Raw genomic sequence first — 25,671 nt, 5'->3', positions numbered from 1 at the left:
TTTTCTTCATACACAATTCACGAATTTAATGCATAATTACAAATTATTTAAAAATTCGAAACGTACAATTCAAATTCAAATTCGTAATCTATCATTTTTCGTAACAGCCACACCAACTGCCAAGATAAAATAGAAATGTCACTAGCATGTTCAATCTGAATTTTTCATTGAATTTCGACAATATGTCATAAATCTTGACTGAAATAGAGAAAATATCGTCTAATACTCGTTGCAGATGGCAATTCCAACACTCATGCGTTTATTTATTTCGTATTCGTGTCGAAATAGGAGCCCATTCTGCAACTTGTTCTAGAATATACTAATAAGCGATGTGAATAAACTGTGAAAAAATCATTAACTTCCCTTGGGATCCAAGTCTAGTTTTTTCAACCGTTATACTTCGAAAATCTTATCTTCGGAGATACGCGTCGGAGAAGAACCATAATTGGAATGTAAATTACTATTAGCGATGTGAATAAATTGTGAGAAAATCATCGACTTCCCTTGGGATTCAGAGTTATTTTTCTCAAATCCTTGAATTTCGAAAATTCGTATCTCCGAAAATACGCTTCGGAGCATAACCATATTTGGAATGTAGGTTACTATTAGCGAAGAGAATAAACTGTGAAAAATCATCGACTTCCCTTGGATCCAAAGGTAGTTTTTCAACCCTTAGACCCCGTGTACACATCCGACTTTTGCAGTTGCGACGCCGTTGCGGGGTCGGATAAATTCAATGCACACTATTCCGGCCTAGTGGAAAACGGCCGCAGATGGAAGTTGCGACGTCGCAACAGGATACGCTAAAACGGATCAAATATTTGGACCCGAAGCTCATGAGTTACAGATACTCCCAAAAGATCCTAAATGAAAAGTAACTGTCATGCGCGAGAATGCCGAGAATTCCCTTCAAATACGATTTTGACGTTGATGTTATTTTGTTCCAAACAACAACAAAATTTACATTTTCTGTTTCCCATTTTAATTGAAGAGTGGGATGAAACAGGTAGGTTTATATGTAGAATTTTCCAAAATTCGTCTTTAATTGAGCTTTCTTTGTAGATGAAATTTGGTATCATTATATCAACAGCTACAAAAATATACAAAATCTTCTGCAGACCAATTTTTGAATATAAACACATTATACAGAACTGAACTAGTGCCAATAAGGGAAAGACTGCAAACATTTCCAAGGAAACTCTTCTAAAGTCTACACAACATTAGTTCAATGTTGCACAACATAGAACTGTAGTTCCTATACTGTGATAGAACTAAAGTGACCATTGATGCGAATATGATAGAAGTTGTTTATTATTATTATATTAATTTGAAGGTTGATCAATTAATGTGATTTGATAAAATGAAAGAGAATTTTGTATGATGAGATTGAATTGAAAGTGCCCTTTCGTTAGGATGAATAAGTATTCAAATTGAAGCTTCTAAATTATTTTATGTGAATTAAGAAATTTATATTGTAATAATGGATTGAATTTTAAGAAATTACATTAAAACATATAGAAATGGATTTTTAGAAGTACTACTAGCATGTTTTATATTAGGATTAGTTTGACATTTCACCTTGTTAATAAGTTCAAAATTTAAATCAATGTGTTATGTGAAGGATCAGGGCATGAAAAAGATTGTTTCAGATTGTAGCATCCCTTATATTATTATATATAGATTATTCAGAAACCACTCATGAATCTCAAAAAAGATTTCTCTTGGGTTTTCAATACAGAATAGGGTAATATCATTCAGTGATGATGGTTAAGTAAACACTCAGGACAAAAATAAGTATATGATTAATAAAAAAAATGGAGGACCAATTTTGTCACTTTTATCATAATGAATATTAATTTAATATTTCTTTTTTTTAATAAGAAATCCAAATAGTTAATTTTTAGGTTTGCTTGCACTCTATAATAATATACTGAATAGTTTAACGATATTACTGGGCAGATGCTCCATTACTAAAAATGCTAATGAGGTAATTTTATTTTCAAATCACGATATAATGCATATAATGGAAATATAATAAAGTCTGCATCAAATTCTTTACAGCATAGAGAATTTTGGCTTTTCAATACAGTTAAGAATACACTTTCATTGAGCTATTCTCAATCTACATTACTGACTTGATATAATTATGGGAAATTAAATCGTATAATCAATACAGGTAGTAGTTTATTGTAAGAAAACTTACAGTTGATCAAAATTATATATAATTATATTATATTATTATATATAATATATCAATTATAATTAATTTCATTAATTTATGTAAAGGATGTATATCATGTTTTATTTTGATATTGACTGGTTCTTCTATCCACATTTGAACATTGTACGTCTCTTATATGTGTAACATGCTGGTTCAGTTAGAATTTGTTACCTCGATTTTTTGTCAATTTCATTTCAATGTTCTAAATTATTTGCTATGAAGTTCTGGTAGTCTCTGCTAAAAATGAAAAAAGAATATTAATTTACAGAAAAGTCATTTTCATAGAAGATGCACACTATTCATTTTTTTTCTTGGGAAATAGATTTGAATCTCAATTTTCACTTCTTAGATGTTAGTTCTTCTTATTATTGACCTTATGCTTGGAAAATTTTCCTTTGATAGTTGCAAATAATCTCCTCTTTCCTTATGGATTGAGAGTCTTCAATTGTTTTACACATTTCAGAAAATCCTAAAACAGTTGAAATAATGAATTATTCAAAAACTTGAATTGAGCTTGCTTCAACTTACATTTTCTGTGTCATTGCTTATAGATGTGAAATTTTGTGAACTAGAAATGGTTTCATCTATATAATGTCCCACATCTTCATTATAGTTAACTTATTGATGGCTCATTAATTTCTAAATTGTTGTCTTATTTTCTTTTCCTTCTATTTTATAAGATTTCAGATATTTATTCAAGCTCTCTATCGCCATATTTGTATGAATACCTGCTCCTATTCTTTAACAATAGACCACATCATTATTCTCTGTTGGTTTTGAAAGTAATGACTCAAAAATATCCATGATTAGTTTCGTTAGAAACAATCTGCCAAATTCTGCTTACTTTTTCAGATAATTTAGGAATTTGGGTAAAATTTGTTCTTCCTCATTAACCAATATATTTGTATGAATTAAGCAATAAAAATTGCTCTTTAACACTTTTTCACTTGAAAAATTCGAATATACCCATATAGAGGCAAATGTATTGTACGTGTCACTGTGTCTATTCATGACAATTGACAAGTGACACAAGTGTCAAGTAATGATTTTAGTTGCAGATTTTACAGAGCTCGGGAACTCAAGGATGTACGACGCAGCCGATTCACGAAGATACCCGAATCATCGATCGGGTCCAAATATTTGGTCCGTTTTAGCGTATCCTCGTCGCAACGGCACGGCGGGTAGGGTAGTGTACAGTGCATCCCATTTTGGGTGAGACAGCCAGGTTTCTCGCTTGTTATTTAAGATAGAGCCTTGCGGTTTTCACGTCCTCTCCTACTTTTTCGTGAAACTCAAGTTGGTCTAATCAGATTTTGCATAACTGTTTCCGTTCAAGAGATACAGGGTGATTTTGGAAATTGATACTTTTCGGATCTTTCCTTTATCTCCGAAGTTTTCGAGGAAAAACTCATTTTCGAGGAAAAACTTCAAATGTACGAAACAAACAATTGTGTTGACCGTCATGGCAGGCGGTTCAACATCTGATACTAATGACAAGAAATGTCGTTTTTGTTCAAAATTTGCTGGTTCAGGTGATATTAAGTGCAAAACTGAAGGTTGTGAAATTGTGGTACATAATAAGTGTTTGGATGCTATTTGCAAGGTGGTTTATGTGGACAAAAATAATTTCCTCTGTCGACGTTGTATCGAGTCGTCGGAAAATACCAGCGGTTCATGTTCGAGAACTCAGTGCATTGTTCTGCAGAAAGAGGTCGAATGTTTGACCCGTGAGAAAATTCTGTTAGAAAAGTATGTCTCTGAACTAGAATTCTCAAATAAGATTTTGAAAACTTCGAGGGATTTCCAACGTGAGGTACCTCGCGGTGTTCGATTGCAGGCGGATCAATGTGAGTCAGAGAAGTCAACGTACGCATCAGCTGTTAAAAGAAGCCAGGATTCCCATGTGCTGTTAGTAAAAACAATCGATAAAAATGTAAACAATATTGTGATCGAAAACGAAATAAAATCGAAAGTGAATCCATCGTCTGCACAAGCACTCGTTTTGGGAACTAAAAGAATTAAGGATGGAATTCTTATATCTTGTGGTGACAATAATTCCCTAGAGAAACTAAAATCCCTTATAGGAAATGAAACAAAGGGTGTATACAATGTAACCGTCCCAAAAAAATTGAGGCCTCGTATTATGGTTTATGGTGTTGATTCATATGCAGTAGGTGAGCCCGATTTTTTGGAAAAAGTAATTCATATAAACAATTTAAATTGTTCTATTGAGGATATCAAGTTCATTACCAAAATTAAGTTCAAAGATAAATTCAATGTAGTTCTTGAAGTGGCCCCACTTTTGTTTAATGACATTATTAAGAGAAAATTTCTTTATCTGGGTTGGTCGAAGTGTTTTGTAAAGGAACATTTCAGTTTTATAAGGTGTTTCAAATGTTGGAAATTCGGTCATTACCGGCGTGAATGTAAAAGCGAATGTGACTTATGTCCCAAATGCTCAGGCCCTCATGAAATCAAAAATTGCGATTCGAATGATATTTGCTGTGTAAATTGTAAGTTTCTTAATTCAAGGTTCAATACAGCTCATGATATAGGTCACAGTGCTAACAGTTCTATATGTAACTATTTTCTGTCCCATATAGGTAAACTTAAGTCTAGAATAGATTATGCAGAGTAGATCACGTGCATGTTTGAAGATAGCCCATTTTAATATTTGTTCTCTCTTTCCTAAATTAGATGAGTTTTTTGATGTTATTACTGCTGAACGTATTGATATAATTTGTTTAACTGAAACTTGGCTGAACCAAAACATTCCGGATGAAAGCATTTTTATTTCAGGTTTTCGTGTTTTCCGTTGTGATCGTGTTGCGCGTGTTGGGGGGGGAGTTGGTTTCTATGTGAGGGACTCTCTATCATCGAGGAGTGTGTTCGTCGACTTTGACCTGCCTGATGGGGTGGAACATATTTGGATCGAGCTGAGGTTGGGCAAGGAAACTCTTCTGCTGGGATCTATTTATCGAACAGCCGCGTGTTGTATTTCAAATTTAATCCACTACTTGGATGATTTTTTATCCATGGTATCCTCAAGGTATGAGCATGTTATTGTCGCCGGGGACATAAACGAGAATCAACTGATTGTGAGTAATTTTACTGATTGCATTGAATCTTATGGTCTGAAACAACTAATAGATGAACCAACACGTATAACGGCCACATCCCATACTCTACTTGATGTGATTTGTTCTAGTAGGCCTGAACTGGTAATTGATTCTGGGGTCATTGATCATTCGATGTCTGACCATAGGGGTGTATTTTGCAAGATCAATTTAAAAAAAAAGATTAATTCGCCAAAGTTAATACGTTATCGTGATTATCGTAATTTTGTACTTCAGGACTTTTTGTCGGACCTTTCTGGTGCATGTTTTGATGATGTTCTCTATATTGGTGATATTGATTTGAAGATCTCCAACTTTTGTCGTTGTCTTACGGAAATATTTGACCTACATGCCCCATATGTTGAATCGAGAGTTTCTAAGCCGTTTGCTCCTTGGATAACGCCAACCGTGAAAAGCATGATGAAGTTGAGGAACAGGGCCCTATCAAGATATAAGCTTACGAAAAACTTAGCTGATTACAGATATTATGCTCGTCTGCGAAATGCTGTTACATCGGCTGTGCGAAGGGAAAAATTCAGCTTTATGTCCCAAGCCCGCTCTCAAGGTTCAAAATTTTTTTGGAAATCTTTTAAATCATTGCAGGTTGGTTCAGAGATGTCGGTGCCCGAAAACTTTGTTGATCCTCAGCAGTTTAATGATTATTTTCGTTCTGTTTTCAGCCCTCCTCATGTTTGCCCGCAGACAACTAGTCATTATTGTTCGAGTAAATTCGATCCGAATGTGGAATTTTCTTTCAGACTTGCAACTATGGAGGAGGTAAGGTCTGTTATTTCAAATCTTAGTTCGAACGCATTGGGCATTGATGGTATATCTGCTAGAATGCTACAATTGTCGGTCGATGTTGTTTTGCCACACATTACGCATATAATTAATGTTTGCATTGAGTCTGGTTATTATCCGAGCGTCTGGAAGTGCTCTATTGTGAATCCTCTACCCAAGATTCCTGATCCTAAAGATTTGTCCGATTTTAGACCTATAAGTATATTACCAGCCATGTCGAAGATTCTCGAGAAAGTACTCTTCATTCAGATTTATGACTATGTTTCCGAGAGTGGAATTCTTACTGCTCACCAGTCAGGTTTCAGAAGGGGTTACAGCACTACCACTCTTCTTTTAAATGTGGCTGATGACATCCTGCGTTCTTTGGATAGTGGGCATGCTTCATTTCTTACCTTGTTAGATTTCGCAAAGGCGTTCGATACCCTAGACCATGAGTTGCTCTGTGCTAAATTGGGTTATTTCGGATTTGATGAATCTTCTTTGAGATTTTTTAAGTCTTATCTATTTGGTAGATATCAGTGCGTTAAATTGCGTGATGCATTTTCGGAGTACTGTCTGATAACTTCGGGTGTTCCTCAGGGTTCCATTCTTGGCCCTCTGTTATTCCTTATATATATAGCTGATATGTATAAAGTTGTTAAGTTTGTTGACATTTATTTTTATTGTGATGACACTCAGGTTCACCTTTCTTTCCTCCCCTCCTCTATTTCTATGGCTGTTGAACGGTTAAATGAAGATCTCTCCAGAATTGAGCAATATTGCAGGATGAACAATCTGAGAATTAACGTGAAAAAATGTTTCTATATACCCTTCTTTCCAAGAACGTTTCATGCTGAGGTTGACGTTAAGATAGGTGTGGAGAAGATTCCATCCTCCTCCTGCTGCAGGAACTTAGGAATTTTTTTCGATTGTCGACTGAGATTCAAGGAGCATGTCTCGATGTTGTTGAGAAATTCTTTTCTGGCACTACGTTATTTGTATCGCCAGAGACAGTTTTTAGATTTCCATTCACGTAAGTATCTCTGCGAAACACTCGTGCTGTCCAAGCTGAGCTATGGATTGCCAGTTTTTTATCCTTGTCTAGACTCTGTCGAGAGATATAGGTTACAAAAAGTGCAGAATTCGTGCTGCCGCTACGTTTTAGGTTTGAGAAAGTACGATAGGGGGATCAGTAATGGAATAAATGGGTTAACGTGGCTCAGGGTCGAAAATATTTTTCGGCTTCATATGAGTATTTTAGTACATCGAATTTTGAGAACGGGTATTCCTCCTTATTTGAAAGCCAGGTTGGTCTACAGACGAGATGTTCACCGTGTTGCTTTAAGACATGGGCAGAGGCTCATGCTGCCTCGATTTGGTTCAGCCATGTTTCAGCGCTCTTTCACCTTTAATGCGGTGAGGTTGCATAATGAAATGCTGATTTCATGTAGGGGTTCTTCTTTGAACTCTTTGAGAAGAGAATTGAAGAATACATTGTTTTTGAGCCAGTTATAGTTTTTGTAAATTATGTTCATTTTTGGAAATATTTCAGTTGAATATTGATAGGGTTCATTTATGTTTTTTTCCTTTTATTGATTTTTTTGTTTTGTTTTTTCTTTATTTGTATTTTGTCGGGGGTTGAGTGGAGTAGCCCTGGCTAGACTTCGCCCCTGAAAATTGCCAAAAATAAAGACTCTATTATTATTAAGTTATTAGAAATAATGCTGAGGTAAAAACTACGTCTGAATCAGAATTCTGCGTAGAATCCAGTGGCGTACTCAATATTTTTTTTCGGGGTATGGTTTTGAAGATTCAACACAAACCTATATAATGGAACACCATGTATATCATTACTTCGTTGAATTCGTTATTTTTTTTTCCTTCAAAATGATGTATGATGTAGATAGGATGTTTAGAAATATTAAAAAAACACTAAAACGTCAAATAATAATGATTTTTTGTTAATGGGCAATAAATTTCCTATATAAAAGAAGAATCAATAATAATAACAATAATTCATAGCGATGACAGATAGATCAGATTGGTTTCTTTCCCTCCAATGCCTACTTGATAAAACAATGCTTCCAAATGCATAGTAGCCATAATACAACAAGAGTTTTTGTATCGTCAATGACCTACTACTTTTTAAAATCGAAAGTAATAATCCTCTTATTGAAACATAAAAAATTCATGGCCCATTAACAAAAAATCATCATTATTTGATGTTTTAGTGTTTTTTTTTAACATTCCTGAACATCCTACCTACATTGTCTCATACATCATTTTGAAGGGAAAAAAATAACGAATTCAACGAAGTAATAATATATAGGGTGTTTCATTAAAAAAAATATAGGTTTGTGTTGAATCTTCAAAACCATACCCCGAAAAAAAATATTGAGTACGCCACTGGATTCTACGCAGAATTCTGATTCAGACGTAGTTTTTACCTCAACATTATTTCTAATAACTTCGGAGATAAAGGAGGGGTCCGAAAAGTGTCAATTTCCAAAATCACCCTGTATCTCTTGAAGGGAAACTGTTGTAGTTCTTGATTAACTGATCAGAAGTTTCCATAGCCACAATGCTCAAAAATGGACAGTTTCCGAGATATGGAGCTTTGAAAATGGATTTTTTGCAATTTTCGGGGTTTTTGCTTATCAATCGGGGAGCTCTCATTTCTGGTTGGGATGGAATTTGGTTGTTCGGAGGCCAGAACCCGACTGAGAAATGATCTTCCTTGGATTTATTAGGCACCGCCATCGATAATTTTTTATACACTGCTCCACATTGGCTATGAAATGAGATACAAAATCCAAGATCTTCCATACATCTTTTCATGCCACAAGATGACGCCAGAATAATTCACATGACCGAGAAACGACATATTGTGAGATTTTTTTTTAAGAGAGACCATAATAACTGAATCCTCATATATATGATGTCCAATAATATCAAATATGTTAGCCAAAATGTTCATAACCAGGCACCGCGAGCTAATGGGGGAAAATGGGAAAATCATAATCATATATCCTCAGGGATAACAATTGTGATCACTATTGATGTCATTTACATACGATATGTGATTCGTTTCTCACAAACCTCGATAATCTGACAATGGGGTGCCAAGGCATTGTGCTCAGAATGTCTCGAAATTGATGATAGCATCTCACAGACAAACGAATCCGTGAAAATGTCTGCAGTTTTGATACAATATAGTACTATCCGGGTAGAATATAGAAGTCCAAGTGTTGGAAGCTAACTATGAATGGAACTTCCGATATTAACCCACGAATTCTTGAAAATACTATATTTTTTTAAATGAACTTTTTGAACTTCACACATACGAATGAATACTATCATATCTAAAAACTAAACTAAAATCTAAACTTCTGATCAGTTTATCATATCAAAAATTCAGTCAAATTCACGGAAAGCCATTTCCCATATAAAACGTGCTGGGTCCTTTAAGGGTTTGAAGAAAATACCCCTGGATTCCAAAGGAAGTCAATCATTTTTCCACAGTTTATTCACATTGCTAATAGTAATCTACATTCCAAATATGGTTATGGTCCGACGCGTATTTTTAAAGATACAAATTTTCAAAATTTAAGGCCCAGTTTCACCAAACAGCACTTGATCCCAGATTGATTAAACTCCGCTTGTTACTAAAGCAGGCTTAACAGTGTTTTCTGTTTCACCATACATCAACCCGTCCGAAGATGATCGCGATTAACCAAATCGCGATTAAATAGTCAAACCATTTGGCAACGTTGTGAACAAGAAGTTATGTAGTGTTCTATATCGTATTAGCAGTGATGACCACCATTGGCGCTAGGTGTCAGGTGTCATTCATTCATAACTCATAACATTTCAAATCATTTGTCATCTTGTAAACAAAAAACAAAGTTAATTTTTGCCGAAAATATCGAGTGATGTGCTTCGAAATGTCGGAAACTTGCAGAAGTTAAAAAGAAATTATCCCATTTCACAAAACCACACATTCTGGAAAAAAAACTATATACGTAATTTTATTAACTTATTTATTTTTATTAACAAGTTTAACTGCTTTTTAAATAATATTTCAATCAAACATATCAATAAATTATTCTTTGCAATAAATTTCATAGAACACAAAAACAAAGTTGACGTGTATTTTCAATGGGACATATTGAGCCTATACATATAGTCATATTTTGATGAAATTGACCCAAAAATTAGAAATTTCCGGAAAAATAATTACAGGGTGGGCAAATAAGCGAGGTAAGCGGCTATATCTCAGGAACCACTCATCGTAGAGACTTGCGGTAAAAAATTTTACCACTAAAGTAAACAAAAGAAAACACTGGAAATTATTTTGAAGTTCATACCTCTACCGCTAGGGGGCTTAATAGCTATCGTCGAGTAGAAAAATGCATTTTACTCGAAAAATTTTCACATTAAGTTGGAAAAAAAATATCATCACTGTAAACCTTGGAAAATTCTCTATCTGTTTGAATTGTCACTTTCGATTTTGCGACATCGAATGAGGGTGGGGGAAAGATAGAAATCTGACTGATTGAAATGTCTGTAACTTCAGTTTGGCTCAACATTTTTGAGCAAATTAGATCTTATTTGAGAGACAACATCTTGTTGATTAAGGAAAAAATATACTCATGATGAATTTGATTCAGCTGCTTCCGATAGGGAGCTCTAAGTCAGAAGTTCATTGTTTTGTTCATTTTTCTCTGAAATTTCAAATGTAATGATAGGATTTGCTTAACAGAAACAAAAATTTAATTGAATTCGCATGAAAAAACCCGAAGGTTGCAAAGCGATAATTTCAGGCGTTCTGAAGTTATGGCCGAAAGAAGATATTCTTCAACTGATGCACTGCGAAAAACCAATTGAGTCTTCAAGTTCTAACAGAAACAGAAATCCCATCGAATTTGTATGAAAAAACCAACAGGTCGCAAAGCGATAGCTTCAGGGGTTCTGGAGTTATGGACGAAAAAAGATATTCTTCAACTGATGCACTGAAAAACTAAATTGTGTCTTCTTTCGGCCATAACTCTAGAACGCTTGAAGCTATCGCTTTGCGACCTTTTGGTTTTTTCATACAAATTTGATGGGATTTCTGTTTCTGTTAGAACTTGAAGACTCAATTTGGTTTTTCGCAGTGCATCAGTTGAAGAATATCTTCTTTCGGCCATAACTTCAGAACGCCTGAAATTATCGCTTTGCGACCTTCAGGTTTTTTCATGAAAATTCAATGAAATTTTTGTTTCTGTTAAGAAAATCCTATCATCACATTTGAAATTTCAGAGAAAAATGAACGAAACAATGAACTTCTGACTTAGCGCTCCCTATCGGAAGCAGCTGAATCAAATTCATCATGAGTATATTTTTTCCTTGATCAACAAGAGGTTGTCCCTCAAATAAGATCTAATTTGCTCAAAAATTTTGAGCCAAACTGAAGTTACAGACATTTCAATCAGTCAGATTTCTATCTTTCCCCCACCCTCATTCGATGTCGCAAAATCGAAAGTGACAATTCAAACAGATAGAGAATTTTCCAAGGTTTACAGTGATGATATTTTTTTTCCAACTTAATATGAAAATTTTTCGAGTAAAATGCATTTTTCTACTCGACGATAGCTATTACGCCCCCTAGCGATGGAGGTATGAACTTCAAAACAATTTCCAGTGTTTTCTGTTGTTTACTTTAGTGGTAAAATTTTTTACCGCAAGTCTCTACGATGAGTGGATCCTGAGATATAGCCGCTTACCTCGCTTATTTGCCCACCCTGTACATAGACAAGAGTTCCATACTGATAAATATTTATTAATCTCAACTTGAAAGGTTATAATCCTCCAAAAATGGCCGATTAGTGCTAAATCGCGATTGGTCGATTAAATGGCGCTTTAGAGTGTGGTGAAACGCTACATTACATTAATCGTGATCTAAGGCCTCACTTAAGAGCCAAGTCAAGATTAAAGCATTTGGTGAAACTGGGCCTAAGGGTTGAAAAAACTACCCCTGGATTCCAAGGATACCAAGGATTACTTGTTCATTAAAAAGATATCAACGAAGATCTAGTCTAGTCATCGGTGGATAGATTTTTTGAGCGGATTTTTCGAATAAATATTAACTGAATAATCATTGAATAATTACTTAATATCCATTTAATAATCAGTTATATTATCATAAGAGCAAAGACAATATTCGATTATACTCCGAGTCACGAGAGCGCAACTCAGTGGTGTTTCGCGAAATACGTCGAATGAGGAGGTTCGTATAATCAAAATATAAATAAAATTTCAAATTTCTTATTTATTAAAAGAACTATAATCAAAGCGCTGCCTTTTGAAAAATTCAATGACAGCTTAACTTTTATTTTTTTTTGGCGAACGTCCAATTACGTTACTAAGGAAATGATCACAATAATTTTATTGTGATCATTTCCATAGTAATATTCTTATATAATAATATAAACCATATGTGCATATGTGGTGGTGACACACGGTTTTGCTCGTCTCCTTATAACCGCCAATTATACACGAATATCTTAGGATATTTTATTTAAAAATACATCAACAGAAAGCCGCGAAACTCGCCGTTTCAGTGAAATATCGATGAAATCAGAATATTCAATTACAAAGTGTTATTAATTGAATCAATTATTAAAACTACATGAAAATGTGAACCAGTAGCAGCACATGTTGTAAGAATTACCTTCTTATCTGTTTATCTGAAATATTTGAAACAAAAGGCTACCATACATACACAACTGCAACAGGATGTCTAGTTCCTGCGTCACTTGCCACGATAATTTTATCGTCAACACAAAGATCATCGAATGCGAATTCTGTAAGTCAGAATCTCATCCACAATGTACACGAATAAAAGATTCGCTTTACAAAACAATTATCGAATCCCAAAATGTCTGCTTCTTCTGCGACAACTGTGTTGAAGGAGTGAAGTTGAAACTACTCCCAGGAACTGACAGCAACCCTGAATTTGAGGAAAATACTACACCATCTAAACAAGAAATGAAGGAGCATACAGAGACAATAATGAGAACAATACAGAAAACCTTCATTGATCTAAAAACTGAGATAACAACATTAAAAGAATCCAACATTGATCTGGTACGTCTTTTATCTTCACAAGATTTACATGAAACCAATAGAATGAAAGCTCACGATGAAAAAAATGTGAAGTCCACTGAATTGAAGAAAAAGAATTCTGAGATGTTGGGAAAAGTTCAAGGAAAACCAGTAAAAAAGACGAGCTTTGCAGAGAAAACTAATAATAAAACAACGTTGAAAGAAATAAATGCAGTTATAGATGACCAATAGATAAAAGAAGAGTTATTTACAGTAGTAACTAACACCAAGAAGAAGAGGAACAACTTCATAGAGGGCACTGGAACCCCCAACAACTTACTAAAGCCAGCTCCAAAAGGAAGAAACTGGATATGGATTGGTGGTTTACAATCTAATACAACAGCTGAGAATATTCAATCATTAATAACGACAATGGTAAACAAACCGCGAGTAAATAACACAGCAGAAATTATCTGCAAAAAATGTACCAAAGATGTGAAAAATTTGTGACTTGTCATAAATGCAAGTGTACTTTCCACCCCAGCTGTATTTTGAAAATCAGTGGACTATACGTGAATGAAATTGGGGAAATATTCTGTTGTGATGACATAACCTCCAAGAAATGTAATTGCGAGGAGAAAGAAATAGAAATTCAGAATTTGAAAGCCCGACTTTCTAGTCTGAATGAGATTTGTTTTGAGAATTCTATTAATCATCAGCCTGAAATTATAAACGATAATGAAAATTCTTCAGTTGTTGACACACAGGAGAAATGCTTTGAGGGCATGGAACAAGTAACATCGTGTACGCATTGTGTGAGATATCAGTTAAAAATACAGTATATGAAAAACGAAATAGCATTGAAAACAAAAATGACAAATCAGCTTGAAGAAAGAATAGATGAACAAAAACATTTAATAAGGCTTATTACAGCAACAAATAGAAATCCTGTTGAGGTTAGCCAAGGAAATGAAAACCAAAACAAATGTAAATATGACCAGTGCCGTATCTAGGGCGTGGCAAAGGTGGCACTTGCCATGGGCGCAAGGTCTGCAGGGGCGCCAAAAAATATTGGAGCACCAGACATAATAATTCGAAAGATCACAACTCGGTTTTCATGTATACGCCTCGCAACGAGCAATGCCGAGGAATCCGGAAACCAAGGACGGAGATCTTTCTTCTTTCTTGGGGAGGGGGTTCTCGAAAAAGAAATTTTTTATCAACAATGTTTACTCATATCTGTAATGTGAGAAAAAGAGGTTTGATAACGAAGTTGGAACTTAATTACTCAAAATATTTTTTTTTAATACCAATTCGATTGTTCTCACCTTATACTGGGTTTTCCTAAAACGGAGTTACGAAGGAAAATATTCCTTGGATAATTTAAAAAAAAAAAGTCCCATAAACATGAGCCCGCAAACGCTTTGTTTTCGAGAAACATGGTGTTTCTTGTATAGTCATACTTTTTAGTGATGCTTATATTTATTTGTTTATCGAATCTTTATTAATCTTCGCCACAGAATTTTTTGATAAGTACCATAAGTTATAATTAATTTATTCATCACAGCTTACTAACTGGATTTTTAAAATAATTTGGATTTTTCCTGAGGATTACCAGAGAGCTGTTTGAATTTTTTTTTCGAAATCGATAGCAGATACGACAAAAATACAACGAACCAAAAAGTGTTCAGACCAGAGTTTCTTTTCACATCTTTCTATAGAACCAGTGCTTCACCAAAAAATAGTTCTGGTGGAAAGAAGCAGGTACACTTCCAGAAACAATATCACCCTGTAGAGTTGCTTACAAAATAAGTATATCACAAGATGAAAACTTTAAATCAGAAGATCTATGCCAATTCAAGTTAGATATCTTGTGAAGGGAAGGTGCTATGAGAAAAAAAACTTTAACACCGGTATCTCAAAACCAAAGCGTTTGCAGATTCATGTTATAGAACTTTTTTCTCAAAATGATCCGAGAAATCTGTCATTTTCATTTGTACACATTAGGAACACCGTTTAGATATAATCAATTCAAAACTGATATCTACAAAATCAAATTGCAATTTGAATGAATCACAATAAATTGTATAACACGGCCCAGACCTATGCGAATTACTCAGTTCAGTACTTTGATAACTACAGTATTGAAATTTTGTGACGAGAATGAAACAAAAAACCGAAAACAACGAGTAAGTGTATACCGATTACGAATGCAAAAATTACAGATGGCAAATAAGGGGCGACACCGACAAAGCGAATAGATAAAGGAAAATAATAAACCTCGGGCATATATGTGCTCGTAGTGCAGTAAAAGTACTCATCTTGAAAGCGATAATAAACTCATAAACCGTAAAAGGGACCGATTTTGTACTCGTTGTCGATTTCAGAGGAAAGTAAAATGATTATTGGTACTTTTTATGGAAAAATTTTCGTTTTTCGTCTTTGCGAGAGTTCTGAAAATTTATATTTTGGAAATATTGGGTGGGGGATGATTACCACCCATTTCTACGCCCTAGCATTGAAAATATTGCTAGCCTTCCTTAGAATTTGCGTTCTATGAAATAATCACAAAATATATGACTTAAGTTATGAACAAAAAAATACTATAAGAAAATATAATCGATGAAAAAAGTCTTCGAAAATGGGGGGCGCTGTCTAAGATATTGCCACAGGCGCAATAGTACCTAGGTACGGCTCTGAATATGACGATGAAACTTCAAAAAAGATACCTACTGTCAGGTTATCTGTGCCTACTACATGACATGGGAAAAATTTGCGACAAAACGTCACAAAAGATACTAAGGCGCCGTCTGGAGGAAATATTAAGAATTCCACAACGACAACTGAAACTGGAAATATGTTGACCTCTTCTGAGGAGGAGAAAACTAATAGAAAATCTTACAAGACTCGTAGAATAGACGTTATAAAGGGAACTGGAACAGAGAACTGCAGTCTCCAGTCAGCAAATAAAAAAGCGTGGTTACACTTAGGAAAAATAAATAAAGATTGCAAAGAAGAGGATGTAGTTGAATTTATAAAGGCAAAATTTCCAGAAAATAAAACGGAAATTGTTGTTGAAAAAATTTCAAGAGAAGATAGTACGAGTGCGTCTTTCAGACTGGGTATTGATTTCGATCTGTTGGAGGAAGTGAACAGGGGAGACTTCTGGCCAAGGGGAGTTACTCTCAAGAGGTATTTTTTTCGAAAATATCGAAGACAAGCTGAACATTAAGCCCGATTTCGGATCTTTCAACCTACTGAACGTCAATATAAGATTAATTAAGCAAAAGACAGATCTCCTGGAGGAGGTGCTTTTCGAGAAAAAAATCGATGCGGCCATTATCACAGAGCATTGGATGGCGGAGGAAATCGTTGAGGAGTTGAAGATCCAGGGATACAACGTAATAGATAATTATAGTAGACTTCAATGATATGGTGGAGTCCTGTTGCTTGCTAATACCAAATATAGATTTGAGGTATTAAAAGACCTCAAAAATTTTTCCGTGAAAGACACCGTAGAGATGGCTGGTATGTGGGATGCAAAGAACAGACACTTAATACTGGGAATCTATAGGCCCCTCAGGGATCCGTTGACACTTTTTTGGAAAAGCTGAGATGCTGCCTGCATAGCTAACACGAGATGAAACCTGAAATTAAAACAATTTGTGTTGGTGGTGACTTTAATGTGGATTTATCGAAGGAAAAGGTGGACTCGAGCAGATTACGAGAGGTGTTTATGGATTTCAGTCTCCAGGCTAAGTTTATGGAACCATCAAGGATATCTTCGTCAAGTAAATCTACAATCGATAATATATTTTCGAACGTGAATGATTGTGAGTCACTTACTTTTCAACCACACCTTTCAGACCATCTGGGTCAAATATTAAGTTATGCTACTCACTCTGCCCCGGGAAAGGTAAAAAAGATCATCATCTCTAGGGACACAAGAAGGTCAAATATCAATAAACTGAAGAAACTTCTGGAGGAAGAGATGTGGACAACTTCCGAAAGTTTATCATGAAAAGCTGATTTTGATAATTTTTGGGAGAAACTAATTCATCATTTCGATCGAAGCTGTCCTGAAAAAACAATTTTGAAATCAGACAGAATTAAAATGGGCAAGAACAAAAAATAAATATGATGGAAATGAGAAAGCGGTTGGAGGCACTGGAGACAATAATGAAAGTACGAGGGGACGAAGGAATTAAAAAGGCATACCAAATCTACAAAAAAAAGTACGCCCGGCAATTGGAAGAAGGAAGAATTGCCTGGAGGAAGGATACTTTCCGGAGCAACTTAAGAAAACAAGAATAGTACCTGTTTATAAAAAAGGCGAGCCAAGTTCCCCGGAAAACTATCGACCGATCTCAATCCTTCCTGCTCTGTCGAAGTTGTTCGAGGTGATTATGAGGGATAGACTGGTTAACTTCTTCGAAAAACAGAAGATTTTCAGCTCTCAACAACATGATTTTTTAGCAAATAGATCGGTGAAGTCCGCAATCACAGAAGTAATGCAAAATATAAGTGAATGTTTTAATGGTAAAAAAAATGTAGCCTACAAGCATGTGATCTCTCAAAGGCGTTTGATAGTATCAAACATACAGTGTTGCTTGGGAAACTTGAATTCTACAGTATCCGAGGGGTGGCATTGGACCTGCTGAAAAGTTATCTTACGGCATAGTATAAGTATCTTACGGCATAGTATAAGTATATAGTATACTATGGTAAAAGTGAAGTTTGTAAGAACTTGGATACCTTAAAGTGGTTTGAAGTGACTCCTAACAATGAATTATCAAAAATATTAAATCCATATATTGTTTCAGTTTCTATTTATTGAGAATTGAGTTGCATTAGGTTGATATCGTATATTTTGAAACAATTAAAATAAATTATTCGGCTATATCTCGTGTATTACTGAATATTTCGTCATTCAAGTAGGTACATAGTGTTTGGTAGACTGTTATTTTCTTTCAAATAATAATAATAATAATGTTTATTAACCAATTCAAAAAACTACAAAATAGACAATAATTCTGATACATTCTTAAAGTATGAAGAATTCGGAAAAATAAACTTGGGGAAACTCAAAAAAGCTCGGGGGAGCTTGTCCTTGAGAAATCATTAACATATTTCCAGAAAAATTTTGGGTTGAAGCCAAAGACTCTTCTACTAATTTTATATAGTTTTTATAGCAAGTTTCAGATTTTTGCTTGCACTCTCTTCTAATTTCCACAAATTCGGTATAGTCTTTTATCCATTGACTGAGTTTAAATTTCTTGTGAGCGGCTTTTTTGAGACAGATTAATTTCTTTAAATTAGATGAAAACCAATACGTATTTCGAGCTATGACCCTTCTGGGTACATATTTGCTGATGATCTCGAATACAACATTATAAAACAAACTTGTACTTTTCTCTATTTCATCGGAGATAACCAAGTTTCATTCCACGTTAGCCAAAATTTCAAAAATGCAGTCAAAGTTTGCTGTCTTGAAATCATAATATGAAAGAACAGGAATAGCTTCGTTAATTTCGCCTTTGTTCGATAATTTTAAATCGAAGGTTAGGGCTGGGTGGTGAGGGTCGCATCGAACCAGTTCATCAGGTGATTTTGTAACGTGGATATCATCGTATGAAACAAATATGAGATCTAATAACGCATTATTTATATTTCTTGTAGTTTTTATTTGATTTGAACTGAGAAGTGCTGCCGTATTACTAACGAGAAACTGCGTTCTAGTCATAACACAAAAACTGTTCGCATCAGATGTGCTCCAACATTCGCCAGACATAAATCTCCACAACAGATCAGATTTACATTATCATATTTATCAACCATTATTTCGAGTTCATTTAGGTAGGATTCATTATAGTGAATCGGTTCTGTTCGGCGGAAAATAAACATTAGATAAAATGAAAGCTTCGGAATCTGCCTTCATGTGCACAAAAATTTGTTCGATATTATAATCGATCAAAATTGAATGAGACATGAAATTCAACTTAATGGCCACTAGGACACTACCTCCAATTTTTTTAGTAATCGTGTTACTGTCTCGGTCTTTCTCATAAATATTATAGTTATTCATGCCTAGTTCAGCATTATTGAAATCTGGGGAAAGCCACGTTTCGGTTGAAAATATTACATCATAGTCTATACTGGAGATTGCAAGTGAAAACTCATTTAATTTGGTGCGCAATCCTCTAACATTTTGGTAGTAGCAGGTTAAGGTTAGAGGCATATTTTTTATTATTGGTTTTTGGAGAGTGGTAAAATCTGTATGATTATTTTCGGATTGATTGAAAATTTCGAAATAATCTAACTCTTACTCCATCAAGCCATGCTCCAGGTTGAAGGAGCTCCCCAAGTGATAGGTCGCTGCTACCGAATTTGAAAGACTTCTTAGGCGTTTTAACTTTAACCCAAAACATAAGATATCCTTATTAGGCCATTGTGCTCTCGCATATGATTTTTATTTAATTATTCACTTATCTACATCTGTGGTACTGTGGTAAATATGTTTTTTTGAGCCATCAAACTTAAATGGGGAGTCAAAATACAAAGTACAAAAATATGTATAACACAAATTGTTGCATTTTTTACAAACACCCGTTGAAAAACAACTACGCATTGAACGGAATTCAGACTAGGTCATCATCGAGGAATTCTTTGGCACTATAATAGGCTTTCTCCATCAACATCCTTCTGAGTCTTCTCCTCATATGTTCCCTCTTAAGCGTTTTTAGGTTGGAAGGTAGCTTATTATATAATTTAATAGCTAAGTGATTTACGTTCACTTGAGCAGCTTTCACTCTGTGATATGGTATTTTGAAATTATAACGATTTCGTGTTTCATATTCATGATGACAGTTGTTCCTGTCTATTATTTCTTGATGGTCGAAAATAAATAGTATGCAGGCAAGTATAAAAATACTCGGCAAGGTAAGAATGCCTTCCCTCGGGAATAATTCCCTACAGCTTTGTCGCCAATGCACCCCGCACAGCACCCTCAAAGCGATCTTCTGCTTTCTGAATATCCTGGCACTCTCAGAGGAATCGCCCCAAAAGAGCACACCAAAATTGAGAGCACTATGGAAGTGTGCAAAATAAGTCAATCTTGCAGCTTCGGGTCCCGCGAGCTGCCTGATTCTCCTTATAGCATAAGTTGCTCTCGATAGTCTCGGAATCAGCATATCAACATGAAGTGAGAAGCTCAGGTTGGGCATCAATGTGACACCAAGAAGTTTCAAGGAGCAACCGGAAGACGATGGCTTGGTCTCGAAGAGGAGTCTCTAGGTTTTATCAATGTTCATCATCAAACCATTCGTATCAAACCATGACTTTGCATCCGCCATTGTTTTCTCATCTTTTGACCGCAATTCCCGATCTTCCACTCCTGAATTCAAGAATGAGGTATCATCGGCAAAGAGAATTGACTTATCAGCTGTTACATTTTCTGGCAAGTCATTGATGTATATTACAAACAAGATGGGACCCAGTATTGACCCTTGAGGGACACCATTGTCTATTTTTAACCAGGATGAACCTTTCTCATCTAAACAAGTTTTTTGTGTTCTATCCGTAAGATAACTTTTCAGCAGGTCCAATGCCACCCCTCGGATACCGTAGAATTCAAGTTTCCCAAGCAACACTGTATGTTTGATACTATCAAACGCCTTTGAGAGATCACATGCTTGTAGGCTACATTTTTTTTTACCATTAAAACATTCACTTATATTTTGCATTACTTCTGTGATTGCGGACTCCACCGATCTATTTGCTAAAAAATCATGTTGTTGAGAGCTGAAAATCTTCTGTTTTTCGAAGAAGCTAACAAGTCTGTCCCTCATAATCACCTCGAACAACTTCGACAGAGCAGGAAGGATTGAGATCGGTCGATAGTTTTCCGGGGAACTTGGCTCGCCTTTTTTATAAACAGGTACTATTCTTGTTTTCTTAAGTTGCTCCGGAAAGTATCCTTCCTCCAGGCATTTCGTAATTATGACACTAAGGGGTATCTCTTTTTTTTTTGATAGATTTACCTAAATTTTCAACTTCTGTAGGAGTGGTAGGTTTCAAATAAAAAGATTTATCGATATACTTCATGTGGGAATAATTTATAGCTATTGTGGGTAAGTTTTTCAATATATTAGTTACTGTATTGTTGAAGGGTATATTTAAATTTTCCGCAATTTCTTCTGGGGTTTCTTCTAGATGATAATTCTCTTGATCTTTAGTTGTACCTGATATTTCCTTGCAGATTTGCCACATAGTCTTGCTTTTATTGTCAGATCTAATCACTAGTCCCTCATAAGATTTTGTTCTCTGTTTTTTCAGTGCATGATCATATTCTTTCTTTGTATTTCTGTACAGATCCATATGTTGTTTACTAGCGCCACTCATAATCAAAAGAATATCTAGTCTCTTTTTTATTTCTTCAATTTCAGGTGATCTATACTTGCTCAAATGCTTTTTGTTCATTGATAGTTTTTTTTGAAAAGTTTTCATTAAAACATTCCCAAAGTCCGACATAAAAATATTCTACTGCTCATCAACATTTTGAGTGTCTACTTCTCTTACAAGCTCCCAGCTCTGACTAAATAATTCCTCCAGAAATGTATTTTTTTCTTGCTGACCATAAAATCGACAGAACATAGGATTATTGTTTTTCTCTATTTCTATTAGGAAACTGAGTTTTTGCGCTTTATGATCTGATACATGTATGTTGAACACAGAACTTTCCCAATCAGAAATCGAGCAATTTATCACAGGAATTTGGACAGAAATAACAAATAATCAATTATGATTTTGCCAACGTTTCGGAACGACTTGTTCCTTTTTCAAGGCTCATCATACAATTAATAAAATATATATTTAAAATAGTCAAAGTGGAGAATAAATAAACGGTTTCGACGTATGTCAGTCAATCACAATTTACGCTAGACTCATGTCCGATGGAATTCAGAGAGCAGAGCACGAAAACACCAGGCAAAATTTTCCCCAGAACCAATAAGTTGAACTAATTATTTAATTGACATATCATGAATATTCTTTTCGATTATTTGAATAGTAAGAACTGACTCTTTACAAAGGCCACAATTGATCATTTGCCGAAGATTTAGTATAGGATATATAAGTTCCTCAATTTGAATCCAGGAATTGTTTTGTGGATGGCTTACTCACATATTTTGTTATTCTTTTTTTTTATTTAATCACCGTTTCTCATCTTCATTCTTTATATAATATAATAAGTTTTTCAAAATTTTTATCATATTTCAATAATTTGTTTTCAAATAAATTCTCTATTTTTGTTGATAAAAAAAAAAAAAAAGATTGACCGACATACGTCGAAACCGTTTATTTATTCTCCACTTTGACTATTTTAAATATATATTTTATTAATTGCATGATGAGCCTTGAAAAAGGAACAAGTTCCGAAACGTTGGCAAAATCATAATTGATTATTTGTTATTTCTGTCCAAATTCCTGTGATAAATTGCTCGATTTTGAACATGGACGTGAATAGTACAGAACCAATCAGAAATATTTGCGAAAATATTGTCAATGGATGAACTTGACCTATCAGTAAATCTTATAACCTGGTTAATGAATGGATTGAGATTGAAAGATTCCATCAGATTAAGTAACTCAGATGCATGTTTATTTGGTCTTAATAATGCAATATTTATTTATTATTATCTCCTTATTTTCTTGATGAATTTTCTCCAAAACTTTTTCCGTTGCAGAGAGGAAAGTTTTTATGCTACCATTTGGAGGTCTATATATTGACAGAACTATGAATTATATATTTTTTGTGGTCCACTCTCCGGCTGCACATTCAAACTCTTCACACTTGGAAAATTTTTGCAGTTGTCTTCTTGTTTTGCCTTTGATGTTTTTGTGAAAATATAAAGCTGATCCACCATGACTTCCCTCAGGTCTGCAGAAACTTCCAATCAAATTAAAGTTAGCAATTGGAAAACTGGTTAATTGTTCTGTCAAGCACAATATCTTGCATTCTTCATGTTTTTGGAGTCCATATTCAAGTTTATTGACAGCATTACCTATAGACTGTATGTTCTGATGTATTATACTTATTTTGGAATTTTTAGGTCTATGTACTTTCGGATGTTTCACTTGAGGAACTATATGATTGTTTATTATATTGAAAAAGTTTTTTCATTATTTCTTTTATGGATTTCAAATTTAAATCTTCTTATTCTTATGGCCAGAAAGATGTTTCGTACATTTCATCATTCTTTGTAAGTGGAGCTGTAACACAAAAAATTTTGAGTTGTCCTTGTTTTGTTTGTAGTTCTGTTACAGTAATTTTTGTATTTTCGAAACCAGGTTGTTTCTTGATATGACCTTTCACCATTTCAGTTGTTACATTATTGTTTACTCTATAGATATGCAACCAAACTGTTCTTTCCGGGCCTGAAAAACCATTTCCTGAATCATTTCCCGTTCCTAATCTCTTCTTTGCATACCGTTTCCTTCTTTTTATTTCAGTGAACTCAGATTCTTGTAACATATTTGTAGTTTAAATACTGTCTTCATTCATTTCTGGGGACTTTGGACTGGACAGAATTTTCTTGTATTGTTGTTGTATTTTGAGGTTATCATTGTTTTGTTTATTACCTGGTCTGTCAGTCATTTGAACTACTACTCTCGGAATGATTTTATCTGAGGCAGTATTTTCTCTATGGGAACTACTTCTAACAATACTTGAATATTGCGTTACATTCTTTATGTCACTTTTTTTTCCATGTTACTTATCTGTTGTTTTGAGAACCTATTATTTTCTTTCAATATCATGTTATTTTCTTTTAAAATCTTATTTTAATCTTGTGATTCTGCTAATAACTTACTCAGGTATTCGATCTTGAGCTCCAAAACTTCTTCCTTGTTCAGTTTTTTGCGTTTTTCGAGGATCTTATCACAACACTCGATATATCTTCCACTGATTACCTTGATGTTTTTCTTTTTAACGCAAAATCCATGGTATATACCATCGCAATTTATGCAAATTTGGATCGCGCACACTTTTTTGGTACAACATTTATAATTGTTATCTAATAAAACTGTGCTTTTATCACTTTTGATGCTCTCACCATCGCTATGATCATCTTCACTCGACGCCATTTTGCTAAAATACTGCACGCTTTGTGGAAACCATCAACAACTTATTTGATGCTTTGAATAGCACACGGTTTCATTCAACAAAACCTTATAATCGTGTACTTAGTGATATAAATCCGGAAGTTATAACAACCATTTAATAATGGTTAAGAATTAATTGAAAACTTGTATAAAGTTGGCAAAAATAACAAATTGACAAGGCCTGATAGTTTTGATGGTTTTCTATTAACTATAAATGCCGTGAAGCAATTTGCATTTGATCAAAGAAATGAGGGATTTAACTTCTTATTTACGGGAAGGCTTATTCAAGATCCTCTCGAGAATCAATTTTCTGTGTATCGTCAGAGAGGGGGATATAACAGAAATCCCACAGTAAGGTCATTCAGAACAGCATTCAAAATAAGCATTGTAACAAATTTTTTGAGGCCATCTACAAGTGCCAATGCAGGTAGTAAGCCAGATGACGATGAAAATATTTTAGTGGCAAATAACAACGAACCTCTTTCCGTATTGAATCTCAATGAAAAATCGTCATCATCAGAATCGGACAATTCGGATTCTTCAAGTAGTCCAACTAGTAGGTACTCCTGCTGTCGAATTTCGAGATGAAGTGACATTGGAAAAATGTTCTTTTGTATATTTTGCAGGTTATTTGGTCAAAAAATGTTGGGATCGTTTCGGATGTGAAGATTGTGAAATCAGTTTGGAAGCGCCTAAAAATCTTGAAAATGAACATGAGCTCTTGGTGTTTTTCAAAAATTACGGCTTGAATTATGAAAGTGGATTAAAAGCACCTACATCTTTGTTGCAGAAATTCACAACAAGTGTTTTGGATTGTCAGCAAACATATAGGGAAACATTACACATGATAAACTCATGTGTAATTTGAAAAAGAACAAGTGTTAAATGCATTCAAAATTTTCTGCCCGAATGGTTCGCAACGAATATCATCTGCTCAGAACATAGAAGATATATTTTAGATTTGTTATTAAGAACTGCAATATATAAAAATATTGCAAAAATATTTCTAGCCTACTCAGATCTCGGCAATCATTGAAAAATGTGAAACTGTCAATTGTTCAACATAATTGAATATACAAAAGGCCAATTTTAATCATTCAAAATAGTCTTTTTTTTTTCTTTCGTTGAAGGCATCGACTGCAACGGTCATTAGCCTCTAACCGAACCATCACCAGACATGTACAACATCCATGACCTGGCCAGGAATCGAACCCGGTACCTTCGACACCACAGTCGACTTTTCAGTCCTCTGCACTACCGAGACAGTCTTCATAATAGTCTTATTATTGTACCGACAGAGCCAAATTC

General features: G+C 34.6%; 1 protein-coding gene across 6 annotated transcripts in view; it reads right to left on the bottom strand.

Moving 5' to 3' along the window:
- LOC123672378 (ubiquitin carboxyl-terminal hydrolase 47) overlaps window positions 1-25,671 on the bottom strand; it is a 312,797-nt gene that overhangs the window by 262,844 nt on the left and 24,282 nt on the right. The window contains exon 2 of one of the 6 annotated variants that reach the window (XM_045606468.1): window positions 17,105-17,282. The exons of the other annotated variants lie outside the window; for them this stretch is intronic. The gene's annotated coding sequence lies outside the window, so the exon portion shown is untranslated. The remainder of the gene's footprint in view (window positions 1-17,104; window positions 17,283-25,671) is intronic. 6 annotated transcript variants of the gene reach the window in all.

The sequence above is a fragment of the Harmonia axyridis genome, chromosome 2 (genome assembly GCF_914767665.1).
Source record: "Harmonia axyridis chromosome 2, icHarAxyr1.1, whole genome shotgun sequence".
Lineage (NCBI taxonomy): Eukaryota > Metazoa > Arthropoda > Insecta > Coleoptera > Coccinellidae > Harmonia > Harmonia axyridis.
Note: the sequence above shows the minus strand (reverse complement) of the source record. Positions and strands in the feature narration are given on the sequence as shown.